General features: G+C 41.6%; 1 non-coding gene across 1 annotated transcript; it reads right to left on the bottom strand.

Annotated features, from left to right (window-relative positions):
* Positions 1 to 21132: 21132 nt before the first annotated feature.
* On the bottom strand, positions 21133 to 21206 carry TRNAM-CAU (transfer RNA methionine (anticodon CAU)). The gene has a single exon. It is a non-coding gene; the product is annotated as a tRNA-Met (tRNA).
* Positions 21207 to 21524: the final 318 nt, after the last annotated feature.

Raw genomic sequence — 21524 nt, 5'->3', positions numbered from 1 at the left:
CAACCCAATTTCCTCTGTGGTATTTATACCAACCTGGTTGCTGCCCGGAGGACCAAACTTGACTGCTGGGACAAGCTTGGTATACTGTCTTCCCTTTATTAGCAGGTGTTATAGTCGCATTGCAATTATTCCACCAGTATGGGTCACTTTATTCGGATGTAACAGTGTAGTAGCAACTGCAGACGGGGTCGACATATGATGTCGGTTCTTTATTAACATCATTTATCCACTATCTTTCTTTCCGAAAAATGTAGCCCCTGCCATAAGTTTACAATGGAGATATGGGATTCGGTATTGAATCAATCCAACATTTCGTTTGGTCACTTCAGCAGTCATAAAAAACCTAATTCTATTGAGTTGATTCTATCTCCTTGACTTTGTTCACATTCAGTAGCAGCTTGTTGGTGTCCTTTCAGGTCAGGAACTCCTGCAATAGGTAGCTAGCCTATTGGAAAAAGACTACTCTCATCCCTCTCCCGAGGTAGCTACTTTTTTTCGTGCTTCTTAAGTCGATGTTGACCTGTATATAAGTCATATGTTGGAAAGGGAAGCCCCCATAATGTAAGCACTCTTTTAGTCAAGTAATGCCTTTAGAGCCTATAATATAGCTGAGTAGCTAAGAGTTTCTGGTAATTTAAAAACGTAGGAATCGACTTGTTTTGCGTTAATGGGGCTTTGAAGGACATCTTCTCTTTCCCTTATCAAGCAAGTCATGCCTAATCACCCTTGATGCCATCTTGATAACTGGACAGAATGTCTCATCATAGTCTATACCCTATTGCTGGTTGTAGCCTTTGGCTACCACGCGAGCCTTGTAGCGATAAATAGTCCCATCAGACTTTGACTTTCTCTTGTATAACCACTTGTGAGCCGATACACAAATTTTTAAATAAAAATTTAGCAGGAAAATGGGATGAAGCCTGCCTGAAAGCTTTTGACAAAATAAAGGACTCCATTCTAGTGCATGCAACGCCAGAAAGCCTTTATTACTATACCTATCAGTCACTGAAACCACTATGGGGTCTATGTTGGCTTAATACGATGAAGACAGATGGAAGTAAAGGCCATATACTACCAACATAAGAAAATAACTGACTACAAGGCCAGATATACCAATTTGGAGAAAACCTGCTTGGCTTTGGTTTAGGTAAGGAGGAAATTAAGGCATTACATGTTGTCTTACCCAGTACATTTATTAGCCTCCATGGACCTACAAAAAAGTATTTGTTCGAGAAACCTACCTTAACGTAATGGGAAGGACCGCAAGATGGTTACTGCTTCTGTCGGAATTCGATATCACATATGTAACTAAAAAGGAAGGGCGATAGCAGAACACCTTGCACCCTATCAAGGAGGAACATAAGTTTAAGGATTGCTTCCCAGACAAGGAAATAGCTATCACAGAAGATGAGGGCATGAAAATTTGACTTTGATGGAACGACTAATCAAAATGGGTACGGAATAGGGGAATTGCTGATTGCACTCGATGAATCGCACACCCCCATTGCCATTAAGCAGAACGTTTAAGGAACTAAGAATACCATAGAAGATAAACCATGTATCCATGGATTAAAGACTGCCTTGACCCTGGGAATATAAGAAATCGAAGTATTTATGGATTTGACTCTTATCATCTGGCAAACTCAAAAGAAATTAAAAACAAAATATGAAAAACGTTTGACATACCATGCTTATCTTGAAAAGCTCACTGAGCAATTCAAGAAAATTAGTTTCTCTCCACTACCCAGAGAAAAAATAAGTTCGCGGATGCATTGGCAACACTGGTCTCCATGATAAACATTCCTGAGGGAAAGTCCCCCAATCATGATAGAACAAAGAAGCACCCCGGTGTATTGCAACCTAATAGAAATTTTTGAGTTGACTCCCGGCATATTCAATAGTGATCTTTTGGCCATTGAAAGGACACCCAACGGTAATCCATGGTTTACTGATATCGGGGAATATATTAAACACCAAACGTATCCCAAACATGCAATAGAACATGATAAGAAGACAACCAAGAGGTTGGCAATGCAATTCGTTGCGTGGGGATGCGATTTGCCAAGCTGGGGAAAATCTTTCCCCTATCGCTAAAGGGGTTCAACTTAATACTCTTGTGTGTATCCTTTGGCCACCAATCTAGCGTTCAACCCCTCAACAGCTCCATCAGCTTTTTGTTGACTTTATAGACCCACTTGTAGCCCACTATTGATTTCCATAGAGGAAGAGAAACTCAATCCCAAGTAGCAAACCATTCTAGTGCTATGATCTCTTTCTGCATAGAGCTGCCAGCAGGGTTGAGATATGGCCTTTGAAAAGGTATCAGGTTAAAAAGATTGATGAAATTGCAAAAACGACTTGTGGAAAGTAGACAGAGAATTATTTGATATAAACCTATGAATAGGAAAACAAAGACGGGTGGATCTACGTACCCCAAAAATAGAAGCTAGAGAACCTATGTCTGAAGAGGAGTCTTGGTTCGAAGTATAGGGAGAGAGGGAGACTACTGAATCAGTTGGCTCAGCTCTAAAAACTGAGTGACGAGAATTTGTCTTCACAAACCTGCGAAACTTCCCCTTAAGCTGATCAAGCTGCTGATCACTCTGGTCACCCAGATCTTGCTGACTCTATTAAATCGGAGAATTCTGATGCTGCCTCACATAAACTCCTCAATAGTTCCACCCCTACCCTCTAAGGGGATACAAGGGAACATAATGGCCCACCATCACAGGGAATCTCAAAGCCTCGAGCTCCGTAATAAGGCACATGTTCGAAAAAGGTGACATGTCTAGAAAGGTGGAATCATCGTATAGAAGGATCCTTAACACTTGTAGCCCTTTTGAGAGAGGGGTATCCCAACCTCACTTAAGAAAACACATAGAGTGAGATGTAGGGCTCAGTTTGTCTTGTGCAGGAGATGGAATCTTAACAAAGTACGTGCATCCGAATACTCTAAGGTTTGAATAGTCAACTCTTTGAAAGAGAGTAAAATGCGCAAAGATAATGTGTAGAGGAGATCGCTCACCAATAATAGGAGACATCGTCTTCTTACTCACATAAGCGGCCATCACTAAATTGGCTTTACTAGGGATCCTATAATAGGGAACTTTCATTCCCAGTAGAAGTCCTCGAGCAACTTGCCTAATACTAATAAATAAGGGGAAGGCCCAACATTTTATATTAGTATAAGGAAGGCGCTAGCTAGCGCCCAACCTATACAAGGGCTTTCCACCTCCATTTGGTCGTGCTGCTATGATGTAACGTGCAGTCGTCCCAAGGCAGCAGGATGTATGGTATAGGGCCCCCTATTTTATCTCCCTTAAAGTCCTTTATGGATTTCGAGTCGGGAATAGAGCAGTGGCTTATTCGGCGCTATATCACAATTCATTCTCGGGCATAGCTGTTCACGAAAGGTGGCATGAGACATCTGTCAGCGGCGGGAGTCTTACATCCGAGCGAGAGGTCAGACCAATCCCATTCATCCTGGTCTGATCCGAACAGATCTTGTTGAATGAATTGATCCATTGTTATATGCCCTACTTCTTAGTAAATTTCTTCCTACTCGGACCCGCCGTACTTCCTTTGACTACTCCTGAGATATAGTGGAAACATTTTGTTATGGTGGAGAGTGGGGAGTGAAAAGACCAATGCAGCAGAGAATGACTGCATGAATCAGAATCCACTTATTAAGACAGACGACCGAGAAAGAAAGGCTCCACGTTCGAACATTGGTTGATCTTAGCTTAGAGTGATAGCCGCTGCTTCATTTCATATAGTGATAACACTTTCTCTTTCTTAGCGCTCCACCCCCCTTGTATAGTAAGGGCTCTTTGGCTGCGCGACTTTCTTTTATAGGGTGACTTGACTCAGTTTGACCTACTTGACTCAGCAGTTAGAGTATCGCTTTCATACGGCGAGAGTCATTGGTTAAAATCCAATAGTAGGTAAAACCGACCGAAACCCCTACTTTTGCCCGCATGACAACAAGCACAGACTGGCAGCAAGGAGTCAATTGAATGATCAAAGCATCGGTTTCTTCCACTTGTGGCCTTCTTCGACCGCCTTGACACCTTAATATCAAGGAACCCCCCATTCCACAAGTAGGTGGAGACCTGGAGGGTCGGAAACCCCAACGGGAAACCTTTCACCGCACCACACGATTCTTTCGCAAAGCGCTCTTTGCACTCCTGCCCCTACAAGAAAAGAGGTTTCAAGATAGCAGGCGACCAAGTGAAAAAAAAAAAGCTCTGAGCAAATCTTCTACAGAGCGTACCCTTAGTTTCGACTCTTCCTCTATTCTAAAAATAGAAAAAAGAAAAAGAAGTTAATTTTTATTCTATGAACCCCTTCCACCAGATTACTTTACTGACTATAATTCATTCAAATAGAGTAAAGGAACTGGTTTAACAAAAAGGCTTTCAAAAGTGATTTGATACCTTCTTCCCTTGGTCTGGGAGGTAGGTTATGTCGGCGACAGCTGTTCATAGGTTGCTCGATCAGGACAAATAACCAATTTTGAGTATGCCTGAGATTGCCATAAGACCTTCTCGCTCTTGGAAACAGGCTAATCAAAAGGGGGAACTTTTTCTATTTGACTTTTTTAAAATTTTCCGTTTTCTTGTCTTATTATATTATGGGAGTACAATGTCTATGGATAGTATGTTGCATTGGTTAAAACTTTAACCTTACATCAGTGCCTAGGGCCTACTGAAGCGCTGCAGATCCTAGTAGAGTATCATGAATGAAGGCCTAAGTGATGCTCATCAGTGTCGGGACAGCGCCAAAAAATGAATAGATAGGTGGTTCAGTATAGTTTTAAGTAAATATCAAAAAAATAGTTTGTTAATTATATACCATATTTTGATGGTTGAGTGATGAAGGAGAAGAGAGATAGCATCCCGACTGGCTAGCGATGAGGAGAAAAGAATCCCAATGTATGGTCCTAATTTAAACACGCCACCTACACGACTCACTACATAGGTTTAAGGAATGCAGGATAATATGGTTCCTCATCCCTCGATATAAAGAAGTTTAGAAGGCAAGAATGATAAGCATTCGGGCCTCTAAAGCAAGATTAAAGTGTCCTCTTGGATAAGAAGACCTAAAACACCAGTCAAGGGAAGAAGGTCGGTAACAAAAGGGAATCTTTCTTTTTCAGTTAAGTCTGCGCATGAATGATCCACTTGTCGCTGCTGACATGACCATCTCCAAAAGATATGCCTCAATCTGTGGTAGATCAACTATAGGGGTAATGTGTTAGGAGACGACCTCCCGCCGCGATAGTATGAGCCTTCCCTTTCCTTGATGTTACACAGGATACGCAATGGGGGGTAGTATGAGGTGACTGATAGCATTACATTATAAGAATTGAAAGAGATGTTAAAAAGAACGACCATGGAGACTTGGGGATCTAGAGCAGGGCTTTCTTGTATATCCCTCGTGTCTAGAGCAACTTCCTAGAATATCAACACAGGGAGCCGTGAGGAGAGGACTTACAGGGCTCGATCTACAGCTGCGTCCCGTGGTTTGGTAGAATAGACACTTCCAAGGATAGTCTACACACACAAACCCAATCTCATTTTCATAGGGTTATGGTGGAACTATGTTTAAATTGACTTCCCCTCCCCTTCAACCGGCCCCAACTCCCTATATATATTATCAAATAAAAGAGTCAAATATAAGAAATACAGTACTCCTACCCATTGTGAGAGGCATCTTCCACTTTGTAATTGAAGGAATCCAAACCTCGTTTCGTCACTCAGTCCCTTACTTCTTTCCTCTTTTTTTTCCTTTCCGGCTCTTTATACCAATGTGTTTTGATTCCAGATGAATATTTCAATTACGTCTTCCATGATTCTTAGATCCATAGGTAGCATCGGTCCATCAATAGCAACATCCCTTCCTCTCTCACCTGGTCTAGTATCTCTTAGGTCGATATCCAATAACTCTACTAGCAGCAAAGGGAGAAAATCAGTAGTAGAAGGTAACGAATTAGAGACTCAGAGAGAGATCAGAAGCAAAACTCAGCAAGGCAAGTAGAAGGTGGAACCCAGGTGCTACACTAAACTAGGCATTACCTGGGGCCGCACGACTCAGGCAGACTCTCTACCCGTGTGCGTGCCTATTTTGCTTTAGGAGGTATCAGAGCAAAGTTTTGGGTAAAACCCTTTCGATTTCTACTAATTATCTTCTTGTTGTACCATGTACATGATAATAGCAGTGGAGTGCTGTCAGCGGCAACTGTTGTTAAGGAAACACGCAAGGATCGAGTGAACCAACTTGATGGCAAGGTCGACCATTTGGACGGACAAGTGTAGACTATGGCATAAAGGCAAGGGAATCCAGAATCATTGGTCACTAGACGCTCTCTAATAAGTACCGCGTCTTCCCAGTGAAGTAGAGGCATCTTCATGGGGCCTCAATGATCCCGGTGGAGATGTCCAAAGCGTGACGGACCGGGTCAAATTGAGGAGCTTTCTTTGGAGATAGGTTTTCGATTCGTGAACTGAATGTCTCACCTGGCGACTCCAGACTTAAGTCCCGGAACCACAACCATTCAACGGGATTCGAAATGCCAAGGCTTGAAGACCTCTGGGACATGGAATAGTACTTTAAGGCTATTCGTGCCCCTTTTGACAACCAAGGCACAATGACAACAATCTATCTCTATGGGGATGCGAAGAATATTTGAAACGACTTTCGAACTATCACACGGATTCCGACCCAACTACCGTAAGAACAGAATGGAAGGGCAAAAACTAATTCTATGCGTAGATGTCAAAGCTCTATCAATAGAAAGATTCTAGCTTCTTTTTATTTAGAGAGGAATGATTCCCTCGTCTGAGAATCGCCATTCACATACTATTCCTCCCCACTAAAAAGAGCGATTAAGAATCTCGAGAACCTAAACAAAAATACAGAAGTGAGCGTACCCTAAGGCTCTACTCTCTCCCCCGTTTTTAGCCAACACCATCAACCCCATTTTTCACTGGGTCAAAGCCTAAAATCTGATGAATAGAAGGAAAGGAGATCAGAAAGATAGACAAACGACTTGACTATAGTATAGGTCGGATGTTTCCGTGAGCAGTAAGCAGCAGATCTCCCCTTATTTGGTGGCCGCGTGTGAATTCTTTCAAGGCAAAGGGCGGCCTGATTTGATGTTCTAAAAAGGGTGAAATTAGCACTACTTGGTGAAATAGGTTCTTTTATAATCAATTTCAAACCATCTACTATAGATTGTAACAATCCAAATGATCCCACTACATCAGGACCCTTTCAACGTTGCATAAAAGCCATTACTTTACGTTCAGCTAGCACTAAAAAGGCTACTCCTAGTAGAAGTGGCAGAATTATTCCAAGTAATTCAACTGGAACAGCTATGTACATTTTTTTTCTATTCACTCATGATCTAGCCTGGTCGACCCAATCATGATATTAAAGGAGGGGACCTTTTCTCGAAAAACAAAATTCTTGCAACTATGAAAACCACAACACAAGCACCCCTTTTCCATTCATTCTATCTACGAAAACAATTCAGCATAGACCACGACCCCCCATTTTTCATTTCTTTATCTATATTTTGCAAAGAGTCCCCGCTCTCCATGTTCTTGAGAAAGTTTTTCAGCTTTCTGACTAGGGTTGGCAGCTAAATTCGGTCTTCGAGACCCCATAACAAAAGAAGGTCGTGGAGTGCATAAGCCCCTTTAGAGATAGGGCGACTTTCTTGTGGTAGTAATTGCGAATGAACAAGTAGGGGGGTGGCAACTAAAGAGGTAGCGAGACTGACCGCAATTTTAGGAATAGGTTGACTTTCTTTCATTTTTGTTATGGAAAGTTAAAGTCCTTTCGTTGAGTACGAAATCGCGTCACACCTCACGGTGCTTACACCTCTCGCCTATCAAAGTTCTGTTCAAAAACCTCGTCCAAGAACTTGTATAGAGAAGGATTTCCCGCAGCGCAGCAGTTCTTCCATACCAACTTAGCTGCCTGGAGCTGCTATTGGCATAACAACCGGTACACCATAGTTAGCCCAACCTAATCCTCTCGTACTAGGGGTGGCTCCTCACAGTTCTCCCTTTAACACCAACAGTAGATAGGAACCGAACTATCTCACGATGTTCTAAACCCAACTCACGTACCACTTGAATCGGTGAACAACCGAACACTTGGGACCTTCTTCAACCCCAGGATGTGAAGGGTCGACATCGAGGTGCCAAACGACTCCGTCGATAAGAGCTCTTGGGAGTCATCAGCCTGTTATCCTCGGCGTACCTTTGATCCGTTGAGCGAGAGCCCTTCTACACGGGACTCCCGGATCACTATGGCCAACTTTCGTCTCTATTAGACTAGTCGGTCTCATAGTTAGGTAGGCTTATACCATTACGCTCACGAGCAGAATATTAGCTTGAGCCTAACTTTGCACACCCCCGTTACCCTTTAGGAGGCATCTGCCCCAGATAAACTACCCACCTCGCAGTGTCCCGCCTCCCCCGAATGATCAGTGCGACGGTTAGGCATCCTTAGACGAAAGAGTGGTCTTTCAAGATTGGTCGTTATGTGTCACCACCTCCCACCTATCCTACACATACGATTAAGGTTGTCGCTACGAAGCTATAGTTAAGGTGCACGGGGTCTTACCGTCTAGCTATTGGTACTCCACATCGTCACAGAGAATTCAATTTCACCAGATCCATATTGGAGACAATGGGGCAGTTGTTACACTATTTGTTCAGGTCACTACTTATGCAACAAGGAATTTCGTTACCTTAGGACAGTTAGAGTTACTGTCGCCATTTATCGGGGCTTCCATTCAAAGCTTAAATACTTCTCCTTCCAACCTTCCAGCACCGGGCAGGTGTCAGACTCTATACATCGTGTTACCACTTAGCAGAGTCCTGTGTTTTTAATAAACAGTCGCTACTCCCTGGTATATGCCGCTTTCCTAATCAAAAGATAGGAGAGCACCCTTTCTCCCGAAGTTACGGGGTCATTTTGCCGAGTTCCTTCGACATGGTTCTCTCAAGCGCCCTAGTATACTCTACTTGTTCACCTGTGTTGGTTTGGGGTACGGTCAGTTCACCGGGAGGATCGGCCTCCCGATTCGAAGTTTTTTCCTAGAATTTTCAACCTTGTTGACTATGACAACACTCGCGACTATAAATAGACTCGTGACTATGGTAGGGCGGTACGATCTGCTCTCTCGTGACCCCTACTCTAATCAAAATACTAAAGTCCCCTACTGAAGATAGGTCGCCAAACTATGACCGAGAGTTGAGCTTTTTGAATCGCCAGTCGCGTAGGGTGACCGGGATAGGCCGAGTCAGAAAGGCTGTGATGACTCAAGGTTCATATTAGGGAAAGGAGAGTGAGGGGAAGAGGGGGAAGCCCTCGACCCAATCATCCAATTTGCTCCAACAGATAGGCATGGTTCTGTAGTCAAAGTAACTTTGTCACTTTCATGTACCTATCAGACGATAGCCTTTTCGGGGGTTCCTTAGGGACCGATTCACTCTGCGTAGATTGACTGAACGCAGAAAACCTTCCACTTGCAGGCAATCGTGTTTTTCACAGGATTTTTTGTTACTCATGTCAGCGTTCTCACTTCTGATATCTCCATGTCTTGTCACCAAAAACCTTTCCCGATTGATAGAATGTTCCGCTACTGACACTAGAAAAAGCAGCTTTCAAGGTCTCGTCGCTTCGGTGAATCACTTGAGCCCTGATACATTTTCGGTGCCATATTAGTGAGCTATTATGCTTTCTTCAAAGGATGGCTGCTTCCAAGCCCACCTCCTATTTGTCATCACTTGATCACTTCCTTTTCCACTAAGTGATTTCATAGGGACCTTAGCGTACGATCTGGGATGATTCCCTCTCGACTTTGGATCTTATCACCCAAAATTTCTGTCTGTACAAACGATTTAGGCCTGTATTCATAGTTTCCCTGGGGTTGGTAAGGCAAAATGAGGCCACCCTAGAACATTGAGTGCTCTATCTCGGGCCATCGACATCATACGCTCTACTGAAAGAAATTTCGCGAAAAACCAGCTATATTCGATCTTGGTTGTCCTTTCACCCCTAGCCACAAGTCATCCTCGTATTTTGCCACATATGTGGGTTCGGTCCTCCAAGGCCTGTTAGAGCTCTCTTCAACCTGCTCATGGCTAGAACGATCGGTTTCGAGACAAATTGGAAGAACTAGAAGATTCCACCTCTAGAAAACGCCTACACCTAATGGCTTAAGCCGTTGTTCCCATTTCCTCGCTGACCCATCATGCAAAAGGTACATCGTTAGAGCGAGTGCGCTTTACATAAAGTAAGGCTCTAAGCTCCGCTCCTTCGACTGATTCTTTGTATCATATCTCAGGTTCTCTATTGCACTCCCTAAATAGGGTTCTTTTCACCTTTCCCTCATGGTAGTTGTACGCTATCGGTCATTGAGGAATACTTAGGCATAGAGGGTGGTCCCGCTTTCTCGGGTAAAAGCGATTAAAATTAGAACACGCCGCATTTTACTGGGAAGGATCGAACCATGGGAATGAATTTACAAGGCTATCACCTTCTTTGGCCAGATCTTCCAATCTTTTCACAATTATAGTTCACTACGCCTGCTCCTTTAAAGGGCGGCGACTTGAGAGCTTACCTTAATATTTGAGAAATGTTTGGAACCCTAACAAACGTTTTGGATTGTCACGACCCAAATCGATGGGCCGCGACGGGTGCCTGAGTCATATTTGTCAAACACCCCTAAGCATGCGTCTAAGATATGAACCTGTATAACATTTGCTGCATTACGAAAATAACATACGTGAAGGAAACCTGCCATCAAGGCATATGTATGTATACGAGCAGAATACAGTGGGCGAGCCGGCAAGGCTGCTATAGACAATTATACATCCAAAACTGAAAGCCGACAAGGCCACATACAACCCAACTAGACATACTGTCTACAGATCTCTAATAGAAATATAACTGTACAAAGACGGGACTGAGCCACATCACACACACACACACACACACACACACACACACACACACACACACACACACACACACACATATATATATATATATATATATATATATATATATAAATAAACGTATCGTACCAAAACAAATAGCAGCTCCGGATCAAGTAGAGCATGCAAACTCTCGCTGATCAAGAATAGTAAGAAGGGGGACCGTCAGCTTGCCTACCTACACTTGCGGGCATGAAACGCAGGCCCCGTGAAATAGGGCATCAGTATGAAAAATGTACTGAGTATGTAAGGCATGAAAATAAGCACGTAAAAGATATAGATGAAACATGGAATACAGAAATACCTTTAAATCTGAATAACTCTGTAAATTTTGAAACGTTTATAATATCATGCACATACGTATAAATGTCGTGCCATGTATAGGTATGGGTGTACATAATATTATCAAGCCAGTGAGGGCATCCCATCATATCGTCTCGGCCACTATGGGCAACATTATCAATATATAGCAGTTGATCAGGTAGTGGTGCGTATATAACACCATAACATCTTCCCATATCCCATATACATATACATACATATATACACGTATATAACACCGTTTAAATTATATTTCAGCCACTATGGGCAACATCATCATCATATACCAGTTGATCAGGTGGTGGTGCGTATATAACGCCATAACCTTTTCCCATATCTCATATACATATATTTACATATATAAGCGTATATAACGTTATCTGGTCATGAGTCAATGCACATGTATAAATGAGTGAAATGCATGAAAAATACATAATAATATCGATATTCCTTATGGATAAACTTTTTCAACTGCGCATTATTCTGAGACCCATGAATAGAAGATAATAATAATTCTCATGGGGAATCAAGAATATAGACACCCCTAATATTTCTATGAATAGAGTAACTTATAGAAACTGTGTATTTGCTCGTTTCTTCAGTATAATTTGGACCATGCCAAAAGAAAGAAGGGAGGACCTTAACATACCTGGAATAGGGAAAACTCCGAATAATATTCTTGGCGAAGATTGCACCGTACTCTTTTAGAACCGCAAAATTTTACATTGCCATTATTTCAACAAATTTTCGTTGGAAGTTTTTCAGAATCGAATTTTTGCTTCTGCTCCAAACTTATTTGAACTTAAGAAGGAATTGATTTTGCTCCAAACACATTTGAATTTTAAGAAATTGCTTCTTCTCTTTAGCGTTTTAGAACTTGAAGAAGGGATTGAATTTGCTCTTTAATGTATATGACTAAATTTGACTAAGACCAAATGCTCATAATTAGACATTTGGCAAGAGTGACTACTTAGTCATTTCTAACCTTGTGGCTTCTTTCCACGTGGGGTGTGGGGTGGAATATTAATTTTTTATCCACTTATTAGTTAACTGGGTAATGTCCTGTTACCCGGTAATTAATCAATTACCCGCATAATTTAAAAATTACCACAAATTACTTAAAATTCTATTTATTTTTAAAATACTTCATATATACTTTATATATTATACTACCATGGTCATATGGTACCTTGCATGGTACTAGTTCATAATTATTGGGTATTATCATTCGACCCGTATTTTATTCCAAATTGATCACTTTCAACGAAACTCGTTTTCTTTAATCTGTGTACCCCTTTATCCTTCATAACACTTATTTATCGCTTGTTATAAATAGCGTAAGTATGTTGAAGTCAAGATGATCTCATCCTCGAGTCCACATCGGTTAACTATAAACGAAATTTTAATGTACGAAAATGCGAGATGTAACATCCTTCCCCCCTTAGAAACATTCGTCCTTGAATGTTCAACTCCCCGTAATCTATATAACTTTGGCAAGGTCGCCTCTTTAACAACACCACTTACCAATTCTCCCCGTAGAAGCTTAATAATTCAATGACACACACGACCACAATTATGAATAACGACCATGGCCTCACACGATCAATGACAATAACCAATATAAGAATTTATACACATACCTTATGATTATGACGTCTCAGTAGGACCTTCTCTGGAGGAGGAAATAAGTAGGGATATCTTGATTTCATGTTTTCCTCGGCCTCCCAAGTCATTTCTTCCATATTGTTGTTTCTCCAAAGTACTTTCACAGAAGCTACCTCCTTATTCCGCAGCTTGCGGATTTGTCGATCTAGAATGGCAACCGGAATTTCCTCATATGACAAGTCCTCTGTAATTTGTACATCATTCGTGGGCACCACTCAGGTAGGATCGTCAATGCATTTTTGTAACATAGATATGTGAAAAACTTGATAGACAGACTCCAATTTCGAGGGTAATTCTAACTCATAAGCTACTCGATCCACTCTTCGAATGATCCTATAAGGCCCAATATACCATGGGCTAAGTTTTCCTTTCTTGCCAAACCTCATTACACCCTTCATAGGTGATACCTTTAAGAATACCCAATCGTCAGCCTCGAACTCTAGGTCTCGTCGCCGTACGTCAGAATATGACTTTTGACGACTCTGAGCTGTCAATAGTTGACCCCGAATCAACTTCACTTTTTCTATGGCTTGTTGAACCAGGTCTGGCCCGTGCAATCCAGATTCTCCAACGTCGAACCACCCTATAAGAGACCTACACTTTCGTCCATAAAGAGCTTTGTATGGAGCCATCTAAATGCTGGAATGGTAGCTATTATTAAATGCGAACTCAATGAGCGGTAGATGATCATCCCAGCTACCTTTGAAATCGATTACACAAGTTCTTAACATATCCTCTAGTGTTTGAATAGTACGCTCAGCCTGTCTGTCTGTCTGGGGATGAAATGTTGTACTAAGACTTACTTGAGTCCCCAATCCCTTTTGGAAGGACTTCCAGAAGTTAGCTTTAAATTGAGCTCCTCTATCCGAGATAATAGATATAGGGATACCATGCAGTTATACTATCTCCTTGATATAAAGCCTCGCATAATTTTCTGAGGAATATGTAGTTCTAACGGGCAGAAAATGGGCTGACTTTGTGAGCCTATCAACAATCACCCATATCGAATCAAACTTACACTGGGTACGAGGTAAGCCTACGATGAAGTCCATATTGATTACTTCCTATTTCCAAGTCGGAATCTCCATAACCTACAATAATCCACCGGTTTTTTGATGCTCAATCTTAACCTGCTGACAGTTAGAACACTGAGCAACAAATTATGCTATATCTTTTTTCATTCCATCCCACCAATATACTTCCCTGATGTCATGATACATCTTTGTTGCTCCTGGATGGATAGAATAACGAGAATAGTGAGTTTCTCATAACCTGCTAGCGCAGCCCTGCAACATTAGGTACACATAATCGTCGTCGATATCTGAGGACCCCATCTTCTGTAATTTCAAATGGCGTCTTTTCCTTCTGAAGGGTGGTATCCCTATAATGAACTAACACAGGATCCTTGTACTGGAGTTCCTTTACTTCAGTTACTAAAGAGGATGTTGCCGTATCCTGAAGAGTAATTCCAGTGTCACCTGAGTCCAGTAACCGAACTCCAAGACTAGCTAGCTGATGAACCTCATGGGCTATTCCCCTCTGTTTTAGCTGCAAATACGACAGGCTACCCATAGATATACGGCTAAGAGCATCGTCAACTACATTCTCCTTCCCCGGATGGTACAAAATATCAACGTCGTAGTCTTTAAGTATCTCCAACCATCTCCTTTGACAAAGATTCAATTCCTTTTGCTTGAAGATGTACTGGAGGCTCTTATGATCCGTATAGATATCAACATGAATGACATACAAGTAGTGCCTCCACATCTTTAGTGCATGAATCACCGCAACTAACTTTAAATCGTGGATCAGGTAGTTTTTCTCGTGCTTTCTTAGTTGTCTAGAAGCATAAGCCACAACCTTACCATGCTGCATTAGCACACAACCCAATCCAACGCCTGAAGCGTCGCAATAGATAACATAACCATCGGTCCCTTCTGGGAGCGTTAGAACCGGTGCTGAAGTTAACCTGTCCTTTAATGCCTGGAAACTCCGTTCACAAGCTTCAGTCCATTGAAACTTTGCTCCCTTCTGAGTCAACTTTGTTAAAGGTGCTGAAAGGGAAGAAAATCCTTCCACAAATCTCATGTAATAACCTGCCAAACCAAGAAAGCTACGAGCCTCCGTCGGTGTTGTGGGCCTAGTCCAAGTCTTTACTGCCTCAATCTTTTGTGTATCCACCCGGATGCCTTCACCCGAAATGATATGCCCAAGGAAAGTTATAGAGTTCAACCAGAATTCACACTTAGAAAATTTTGCATACAACTTCCTTTCTTATAGAACTCTGAGCACAGTACGCAGATGACCAGCATGCTCATCCTCTAAATGATAATATACCAATATATCATCAATAAATATAATTACAAATAGATCTAATAAAGGCTTGAAAACACGGTTCATCAAATCCATGAATACTGTTGGGGAATTGGTCAGACCGAACGACATAACCCGAAACTCAAAGTGACAATATCTAGTCCTGAATGTTGTCTTCAAAATATCTTCATCCGTAACCCTTACCTGATGGTACCCGGACCTCAAGTCTATCTTTGAAAAACACTTGGAACCTTGCAACTGATCAAATAAGTCGTTAATCCTCGGGAGCGGGTACTTATTCTTGATCGTCACCTTATTCAGTTGCCTATAATCAATACACATTTGTAAGGAACCATCTTACTTCCTTACAAACAACACAGGTGCTCCCCACAGTGACGTAATAGGTCTGATAAAACCTTTTTCAAGCAAGTCCTTTATTTTCTCTTTCAACTCTTTTAGCTCTGCGAGGGCCATTCTATAGGGAGGAATAGATATTGGGTGAGTATCTGGTAGTAGGTCGATACAAAAATTAATTTCTCGCTCTGGCGGGAGACCCAGAATTCATCAGGGAAGATATCTGGAAACTCATTTACCACAGGGATAGACTGAATGGTTGGTGACTCTACTTCCACATCCTGAACACGAATTAAGTGATAAATACAGCCCTTTTTGATCATCTTCCTTGCCCTTGAGACAGGAAATAAATCTATCGCTCGGTGATGCCGTGTTACCTTTCCACTCCAAAACAGGCTCCCTTGGAAATTGAAATCGGACTATCTTTGATCTACAATCAGCATTGGCATGATAAGAAGCCAACCAATCCATACCCATTATAACATCAAATTCTACCATATATAACTTGATTAAGTCTACTATGGTAGGTCGACCATGAACTATTATCATACAACCCCTATATACCTGTTTAGCTATCACCGAGTCCCTAACAGGTGTAGACACCTCAAAAGGTTTCACCAATTTAGGTTTTATTTCAAACTTTCTAGCAACCAACGGAGTAACATATGACAAGGTGGAACTTGGATCAATCAGTGCATATACACCATAGGAGGAGACTGATAATATATCTGTAACAACATCAGGCGATGACTCTTGGTCCTGTCGTCCTGCCAATGCATAAATGCGGTTATGAGGGCTACTCGAGCTAGATGCTCCGCCTCTGCCTCTACCACGACTCATTGGTGCTTGGGGACCTTGCCCAGGGGGCGTACTGATGATGACGATCCAACTACAGATCCCGCTGGCTGAGCTATGCTTGCATCACCTCTCATCGGACAATCCCTCATAACGTGGCTAGGATAACCACAAGTATAACAAACACCTAATCCCATATGGCATTGCCTGGTATGCTGCTTAACACATTGAGTACATCGTGGCAAGGGTGACCTCATCTGATTTAAATCACCCCTATACTGAGAACCTAAGGCCCTAAAATTCTGACTAGGCCCTGAATATGTAGAACGATCAAATTTCTTACCGCCAAACTGAGGGGGCGCGCTAGCCGAAGGCTGGGATGGATATCTCGAAAACTGCTGCCTCTGACCACCTCGAAACTCACCAGAAGGACCCGAAGACCTTGCTCTCTTATTTTGAGCCCTATCATGGTCACGATCGACCCTTTGTTTCTATTTACGCTCCTCTACACCCTGAGTGTATGCCTGAATACGAGAAATATCCATGTCTGGCTGAAGTGAAACCGACATACAACTATTAAGCAAGTGAGGCTCTAATCTCATCAGAAACCGGTGAACCCGATCCTCCATCTTAGATATAATAGTGGGAGGATACCTAGCCAACGAATCAAACTGAAGACTATACTCCCGAACACTCATGTTTCCCTGCCGAAGGGTCAAGAACCTATCAACTCTGGCTCGCCTAAGCTCTGGTGGCAGATAATGACGAAGAAAAGCTTCTGTAAACTCCTGCCATACTGCTAGATGGGCATTCTCACCTCTAGACAATTCCCAAGACTCGTACCAATTAATTGCAACATCTCAAAGTCTATAGGAAGCTAGCTCAACTGACTCAGTCGCAGTGGCCTTCATTACCCATAACGTCCTCTGCACTCTATTAATAAATACCTGAGGGTCCTCATTCGGGTCTGCTCCAGTGAATACCGAAGGTTCTAAATTAATAAAGTCACGAACGCTCGCACTCATGAACCTATCTGCGTGACCAATACTTGCTTCCTGACGCCGAGCCTATTGGCTACTAATCGGGTCAATAATTGAACAACATCTCTCATCTCCTGACCCGACGCATCCGGCTGAGGTGCTGAATGTACAGGGGCGGGCACTGGAGCTGGTGCCCTTCGAAGCTCTTCTGGAAAAGGCAGGGTATGTGAAGGTTGAGATGGAACCTCACCATGAGATTCTCCCCGAGCCCTAGTAACTCGTGGAGCTCAACTAGTAGTCTCACCAGCCACACACTTTCCCTTCTGGGTGGCCGTACTCTTTGGAGGCATTGCTGAAAATATAATGTATCATTAGGAACATGAATTCTTGTATTGCATGATTTGAGATAAAAAGAAAGGATAACATCCTATATGTCATGTAGCCTCCTATTTATAAGTATGGTGTACGACACACCCATAAACAAGACTCTACAAGACACGGTCTGTAGACAACCCCAGGACAGAACTACTCTGATACAACTTTTGTCACGACCCAAATCGATGGGCCGCGACGGGCGCCTGAGTCCTATTTGTCAAACACCCCTAAGCATGCATCTAAGATATGAACCTGTATAACATATGCTGCATTATGAAAATAATATACGTAAAGGAAACCTACCATCATGGCATATGTATGTATACATGCAGAATACAATGGGCGAGCTGGCAAGGCTACTATAGACAATTATACATCCAAACCTGAAAGCCGACAAGGCCACATACAACCTAACCAGACATACTGTCTACAGACCTCTAATAGAAACATAATTGTACAAAGATGAGACTGAGCCACGTCATACCCATATATATATATATATATATATATATAAACGTATCGTACCAAAACAAATAGCTGCTCCGGATCAAGTGGAGCATGCCAACTCTCGCTGATCAAGAATCCTAAGAAGGGGGACCGTCAGCTTGCCTACATGCACCTGCGGGCATGAAACATAGGCCCCGTGAAATAGGGCGTTAGTACAAAAAATGTACTGAGTATGTAAGGCATGAAAATAAGCACGTAAAAGACATAGATGAAATATGTAATACAGAAATAATTTTAAATCTAAATACTTTGTAAATTTTGAAACGTTTATAATATCATGCACATGTGTATAAATGTCGTGCCATGCATAGTTATGGGTGTACATAATATCATCAAGCCACTGAGGGCATCCCATCATATCTTCCCGGCCACTGTGGGCAATATCATCAACATATACTAGCTGATCAGGTGGTGGTGCGTATATAATGCCATAACCTCTTCCCATTTCCCATATACATATACATACATATATACATATATATAACGCCGTTTGAATCATATTTCAGCCACTGTGCGCAACATCATCATCATATACCAGATGATCAAGTGGTGGTGCGTATATAACGCCATAACCTTTTCCCATATCCCATATATATATATATACGCGTATATAACGCCATCTGGTCATGGGTCAATGCACATGTATAAATTAGTGAAATGCATGAAAAATACATAATAATCTCAATATTCCTTCTGGATAAACTTTTCAACTGTGTATTATTCTGAGACCCATGAATAGAAGATAATAATAATTCTCATGGGGAATCAAGAATATAGACACCCCTAATATTTCTATGAATAGAGTAACTTATAGAAACTGTGTATTTGCTCGTTTCTTCAGTATAATTTGGACCATGCCAAAAGAAAGAAGGGAGGACCTTAACATACTTGATATAGGGAAAACTCCGAATAATATTCTTGGCGAAGATTGCACCGTACTCTTTTAGAACCGCAAAATTTTACGTTGCCATTATTTCAACAAATTTTCGTTGGAAGTTTTTCAGAATCGAATTTTTGCTTCTGCTCCAAACTTATTTGAACTTAAGAAGGAATTAATTTTGCTCCAAATACATTTGAATTTTAAGAAATTGCTTCTTCTCTTTAGCGTTTTTGAACTTGAAGAAGGGATTGAATTTGCTCTCTAATATATATGACTAAATTTGACTAAGACCAAATGATTTACACGTTTCATCATACCAAGCACATATTACTCTTAGTCATATGCTTAAATTGTGGTCTACTACCACGTTTCATTATGGATATAATTAATTAAGTTTTATCCACTTATTAGTTAACAGGGTAATGTCCTGTTACCGGGTAATTAATCAATTACTCGCATAATTTAAAATTACCACAAATTACTTAAAATTCTATTTATTTTTAAAATACTTCATATATACTTTATATATTATACTACCGTTGTCATATGGTATCTTGCATGGTACTACTTCGTGATTATCGAGCATTATCGCTCAATCTGTATTTTATTCCAAATTGACCACTTTCAACGAAACTCGTTTTCTTTAATCTGTGTACCCTTTTATCCTTTATAACACTTATTATTTGTTGTTATAAATAGCATAAGTACGTTGAAGTCAAGATGATCTCATCCCCGGGTCTACGTCGATTAACTAAAAACGAAATTTTAACGTACGAAAACGCGAGATGTAACATGCATTTTGGAGTTTTCGCCCCAACCTAGGTTAGGGGATCGTTAGATCTCCGCTTGTTGCTGAAAAACGTTGCTAGGCTAGTGCAACTCGCATCGCTCTTCAAGTTCCCCCCCCCTTACTCAACCTCAACATCTATAAAAAAAGTCATTTCTCCTTTTCTAAATAAGGTAAGCTTTGAAGTCGTAGCTTGTTTATTTTTCCATCATCCAATCCACAACAAATTGAATGAAACCTGGCGGAAAAAGAAAAAGAGAACATTTTGCTGAGGAACGAAGCTTCGTGTCTGTTTTTCTTAAAACCCCCAATCCGCTCTCGCTCGCCGCTACTAACGGGGTCTCGGTTGATTTCCCTTCCTTTAGCTACTAAGTTGTTTCAGTTCGCTAAGTTTGAAAAGTCCAAAGAGCACATACTAGCCACAGAGCTTGGATACGGTTTCCTGATTGGAGATCCATGGATCATAGACGGATCTCCCCATGGCCTTTCGCCTCTGAAAGCGTCCTTCCTTGTCAATGTCCGGGCATCCATTCAATGCATTCTTTTTGATCTTGTACCCTATGTAGGCTTGCAAAGCATAAGCTAGACAAGCGGTGCACTGAACACCAACCCAATCTCGATGAAAAAAAGGAAAAGCAAGTACATCCTTAACGGCCTCTATTCCTGACGTGAACGGCCGCTTTCTTGGAACTAATTCATAGGCACTTTCCATTAGTTAGACTTCACATACTATATAAACAAATAGTTGAAGCGTGCGATAGAAAGCGGAAAAATGAATTGATTGACTATTGAGTGCAAGCCCGTAAATAGACGACTATGGGTAGTTCAGGTGCGCTTAAAGTCAACTACAACTAAAAGGCATGCCGATTTTACCACCAACAAACCTTTGACTTTGACTGTGAAAAATGGAAAATAGGCACACAGTAGTTTAGAGTAGAAGGAGTGAAAGCCACTTGACTGTAAGAAGGGGAGCTCTAAGTTGGAATTCAATAATCTAAGAAATGGTCATCTGTGCGTAACAGCTACCAGTGTCATCACCCTGCAAAGAGGTGGAACCAACCAAGACCGAACACTAGCCCCATTTTGTAGACAGGTTGAAACCGGCCTTCTATCTCGGTGAACAATGTTCCACTGATTAGGCGGGGACAGGATTCGAACCTGCAATCTTCAGGTCATGAGCCTGATGAGTTGACCAATTCCTCTACCCCGCTTCTTTCCCTTCTCTTTCAAACTCCAAAAACCAATGTTCGACTTTCATGTGTTAAGCATATAGTCTGAGTAGCATGATTGGAGCTTCTTAGCACTTAGGCCACTACCTAAAAGTAAGCATGGACCTTAACTTACCTAACTGACTTAGTAAAGTAGAAATCATTAGCTGCCAACTGTTCATAGTCAGCAATGGAAGAGGATGTATCTTTGATTGCTCAAGTTTCCCTCTCATGGTTGAATGTGAAAAAGAATTGCTTTTGTTTAGCAACAGTCTTATAAGGATGATGCTTCCCCTGTGCCTTATCAATAATTAATAAGGA

This window comes from Nicotiana tabacum, chromosome 20 (assembly GCF_000715075.1).
Source record: "Nicotiana tabacum cultivar K326 chromosome 20, ASM71507v2, whole genome shotgun sequence".
NCBI lineage: Eukaryota > Viridiplantae > Streptophyta > Magnoliopsida > Solanales > Solanaceae > Nicotiana > Nicotiana tabacum.
Note: the sequence above shows the minus strand (reverse complement) of the source record. Positions and strands in the feature narration are given on the sequence as shown.